Raw genomic sequence first — 5207 nt, 5'->3', positions numbered from 1 at the left:
TGTGCCCTTGTAGCAAGGAAAAAAGTCTGTTCCTTTATCCATTTCTTCTGATTTCTAATCAATGCACATTCTAAACCCCAGATGAGAGTCAATTTATGTAACCATCTTAAGGGCTCTTCTGGGGATGGTGAGAACACAGAGAGGATTAAAACACTCTCGCCACATAATCTAACCGCATATCTTCAAGAAAATAAGACTTCTTAGAGAGTCAGGAATAGTAACCTAACAAGATATGTTATAAGAAAGAGAATGTAATTATTTTTAATGGACCAGTGCTGTGTATATAAATAGCGTCAGAGATCAGACCACAGACTATCCTGTCTGGGAGTTTGTGCTTCCAAGAATTCACTTGAAATAAACTCTGTTGGAGAGCAGATGTAGTAAAAGAAGGCAAACGTTGGAATGGAGGAAACCTTCACCTAATGCAACACATCCATAGATACAGGAAGGATGCAGAGAGCTAAAAGCATTTGGGGAATTCAGCTGCTTGGGATTATAGGCATGAACTCCCTTCTCTTGGTCACAGCCACTCCATAGGAGCACGGAAGATGTATGCTGAAGATGTTTGAAGCAGCTGTGGAGATTTACAACCATCAGCAGAAAAGTGCAGAAATGTAAGCCATTGAATTTTTTCAATGTAAAAGAATTCCTAGTTGCCAATGATTTACTTCTCTTATGAAAATTAAAGTCTCATCATAATATTCTTGTAGAGGGCCGCTTTAACATTCGCCACCACAAGATGGTGCTGGCTTCCACTGCGTCCCACGTGGAAGGCCAGGATAGCTCCTGCCATTACAAGATGGCGCTGGCCTCCGCCGCACCATCTTCCTTTCAGGAAGTTAACTGTGTGTGCATGTGCAAGTGTGCCTTCGTGCCAGGTCTTTGCCCACTCCGGGGCGTGCCTAATGAGATCATGGGTAAGCGACCAATCAGGTGTGGATGCGCCATGCTAGGGTGTATATAAGCCACGCCATGCGGGCGCGCGGGGCTCTCTTTAAGATTTAATAAAAGGTTTTGGCTGCTGCAAGGATTCGTATGTCCCCGCGTGTTTTCTTGCTGGCGAGGTCACACGTGGGACATATTCTGATACATAAAATATGTAGAAACTTGATGACACATTCAAAGTTTTCATTCAGCTCTGATTATATTCCCATGACAAATGCTTACCAATAGGAATCCTTAATTCTTTAACAATTCCAGCATATTACCTGCACATCAAGTAACTAGATGTCGTCATTATGCTGGAATAAAAGGTATTCGAGAAGATGGAAAATTTCGCTTTTTCTCCCCTCCACCCCCCCAGCTCCTGTTGCATGTTGAATAGAGAAACAGGAGTGTGAGAACTGCACCTATATGGAGCATAACATAGACTGCAGAGAAGGGGGCACATGTTAACCATGCGTGACTCATGTTTACACTTGAAACACATTTATTGTCATACTTTTTTAGCCGCTGAAGATTCGGCCATTGTGTAAACGTAGCAACAGGAAACACTGATGCTCAGAGTTCAGTTCCCTTGTTTGCAAACTTCTACCTGAGATTGTGATCCTTGACCTGACCACTGTGTTTTAAGTATTGAAGTCTTACAGTGGTCTTGGAAGTTATAAAATTTGTATTAAGTGCCATTTTATTGTTATAGATGGGAAGTAAATTTCACAGCCCTCATTTCATGACATTAGTTCCCTGACAATCTGTGGTCTTACACTTAGAGAGTGGCAAAGGCCAAGGTCTTCAGCTGACACAGTGCTCAGAGGGATGAGAGATGCTGAGTTATCTGGGGGAATTGGAAGATTATAAGTCCTTAATAATCAACTCACCTTTCAGAGGACAGTTTGATGGTTCTCTTTGGTAGGTTTTACACCAAGCTTGAAAAACTAAATAGAAGTCCAATATTAGTAAGGCAGAAGAATGTCCTGTTGTATCTTTATCTATAAATCACTTTCACATACTACACATGTTCCACAAATGTCATTTCATTTATCACAATTCTGGTAGAACAATGCAATTGGATTTCATTGATCAGATGAGTCTAATCTGTGTCTATTTATCTTCAGATTCCTCAGTCCTATCAGAGTAATATACTTTGTCCTCTTCATTACAATTTTTAATTTAATATCTCATTTTAGTTAATAAAGATGAGTTGCCAAATATCTTAGACATTTCAATAGTTACAATGTAAGAGATACCTTCCCATGCTTATCAGCTATATTAGCTGTGATAATGTCACTCTGATAAAAGTACCTAGGAAGTGTGAGTCTAGGTGATGGAAGTATGGCTGCCTGGGGTGCTTCAGCTATTCTGGTTCACAGCTCTACAGCACCAATGCTACCCTCTACTGGCATTCTGTGGTATGTCCCAGGACAGGCCTGAGAGTTGGCATCCTTGTGGAGGAAATATCAGATAACAAAATTAGAAAAAAATCATTTATGTGAAATTTGACTTGTTACTCCTTAAGGAAAACATATACTCGAATATTTCTGCAAACTAATAGAATGCGGAGTACATTCATCTTTAGTAAAGATTTTTCTAAAAGACTGAATTGTCTAACAGTTATGTGGGACATTTAAAAGACAAATATAGAGAATAATCATTGTTAAAACAGAATAAAGAAAACTTGAATTACTAGGATTTTAAATCTTGATTTAAATCTAGATTTCTAAATCTTGGTGAGATATAATGTTTCCTAAATCCATGAATTTATTCTCTATAGGGCATTGATTTTCAATTGAAAGTGGATATATAAAAGATATGAACTTAAAGTCATTTAAAAACAGAAGGCGAGGTTTGAAATGCTTCCCAATATGAACGACAGACAATTAAGTCTGTTTCTCAAAGGTTGAACATGAAATGGAGACCAGCTGATTCTTTGAAGACCCAGAAGAAAGGGAAGGGAAGCATTTACGCTTGCTGCATGTTGTAGTTATCTACAGCAAGGAAGACAGTCATTGGAGAAATGGGAGGAACGAATGTCCAAGTTCGTGTCAGTGTTGATATTATGTAAATGGTATTCCAGAAAAAGAATATGTGTCATGGGAAACATATTTTTGCAATGAGGTGACTCAGATCTATCATCACAGAGTCATATCAGATATACAAGTAGTATTTCTTTAGAATAGCGCTCAATTTTCATAAGGGAGGTTTTTCAGGTGTGGCATGCTGTCTATATAAATAGTTTCTCTTTAGGATACAATTTTGTACCTTGAAAAGGATGTCAAAATGAAGTCCCCAAGGGACATATCTAGACATCTAGGCTCCATTCTTAACAATGATGCCCTGATTAATACAGGGGTATTTCCCAATATCTGTCTGGTACATTTAGGTACATCACTTTTTCTTAAGATTATCTGCCTCCCCCAACCCTCTGGATTTACCTGATAGGTAAAAGAGAGAGAAGAGGATCGAGAAGACCCTGAGAGGCCACAGTGTGAGACCATGAAACATGAATTGCTGGGGAGACTCCAAGATCTTGGAGATTCCAGAGTTGTGAGACGTCTGCCCAGGACAGATGCATATGGACAGTAGAAGCCTGGGAGATGTAGGTATGCGTGCTGCAGGAACAAAGCTGACAGGGTAGAGCATATAAGCCCATTGGAACAAACTCTCAGACACTGAACATGGTGTTACAGAATTTTGTACTTGTGTTTTTGGTCTTTGGTCTTGTTTTGGTCCAGCCTTTCCTCACTATGTTCCTATTCCTCCTTTTAGAATGGGAATTATATTCTGGAATATGTTGGAAGTATATAATTTATTTTTTTAATTTTATGGGTGTCACAGTTAAATCATTGACTTTAGTCTCAGAAGATACTTTGGATTTTGGGACAATATTGAAACTCTTACAAACTCTAGAGACTGTTAGATTATTTAAAGCATCTGTAGAAAGACAGATGGGAGAAAGAAAGAAAGGCTTGGTCTAACTTTAGATGGGACTGTGTTTATTCACAATGCAGGGTCATCTTTGTCTTGCCAATGGCCAAAATGCCCACAGAGGGTGGGATGTGGCCCCTTACAGGGGTGAAAATTATTTCCATAGACTGCAAAGGAAGCTGAAAAGTATAGTCTTTCAGCAGGCAACTCAGAGGAATACAAAATTTCAGGGCAGGGTTATTATAACTATTTTCTGCTGAAGAGGTTTTTTGTTGTTTTTTTGGTTTTGATTGTTATCAGTGAGGGTGGCTCTGGGTCCATTGAACAGGGCTTGTAACAAGGGAGAATCCTAACTTGATTGGCTGTGATGGATCAGGTGTTTGCTGTCTGGTATTCCTGAAGAGACTTGAAAAGTAACCAGAGGGTTGTAGGCAGATGATTTGATTACACAGTAGAACTAAGAGATTTTTCAGAGAAGGTTAAGGGAAGGGGAGGATCAGAGACAGGAGAAACAGAGTAGGTCAGTGAGAGAAAGTGGACATAGAGTTGATTCAGGGTGACAGTGACTTGTCTCATTGCCAGGGCTGTTGTGCCAAAATAAACCAGCAGAAGTAGCAGGGAGCTACAGAGCACCAAAGGAAGAACACTCTCAGTAATTGCTTCATGACAGACAGGTGATGAGTTCCTCATAAGAGGGCCTCCAAGGGACCTTAGATGAAATGCCCTCGAGTGGGGAGAGGGAACTTGAAGAGTCTACCTCCAATAGACGAGGGATGGGTTGCCATACAGTCAAAAACTACACTTGATCTTAGCCAAAAGGCCGAGAAGCGATATACAGTCAAAAACTATGACCCAGAATTGTTCCTGTCTGAAAGAACTACAGGGACGAAAATGGAGAAGAACCTGAGGAAAAGGAGGACCAGTGACAAGCCCAATTTGGGATCTAGCTCAGGTGGAGGCCCCAAGGCATGACATTTTTACTGTGCTATGGTGTGCTTACAAACAAGGGCCTGTTAGAACTGCCCACTGAAAGGCCTAACAAGCAGCTAAAACAGTCAGATGCAGATATTTACACCTAACAAATGGACAGAAGCTGCTGGCCCCTGTGATTGAATTGGGGAAAAGCTGGAAGAAGCTGAGGAGGTTGACCCCGTAGGAGGACCAGCAGTCTCTCTTAATCTGGACCCCCATGATTTCTCAGACTCTGAGTCATCAACCAGGCAGCATCCACCAGCTGATATGAGGCCCCCAACACATATACAGTAGAGGACTGCAAGGTCTGGGTTCAGTCATAGAATATGCATCTAACCCTCAGGAGACTTGAGGACCCAGGGAGTGGGGTA

At 40.8% G+C, this 5207-nt stretch overlaps 1 pseudogene; it reads right to left on the bottom strand.

The window, feature by feature from the left end:
- Nucleotides 1-4541: 4541 nt before the first annotated feature.
- On the bottom strand, nucleotides 4542-4696 carry LOC120093490 (U2 spliceosomal RNA; annotated as a pseudogene).
- Nucleotides 4697-5207: the final 511 nt, after the last annotated feature.

This window comes from Rattus norvegicus, chromosome 6 (genome assembly GCF_036323735.1).
Source record: "Rattus norvegicus strain BN/NHsdMcwi chromosome 6, GRCr8, whole genome shotgun sequence".
NCBI lineage: Eukaryota > Metazoa > Chordata > Mammalia > Rodentia > Muridae > Rattus > Rattus norvegicus.
This window is presented reverse-complemented; position numbering and strand designations above follow the sequence as displayed.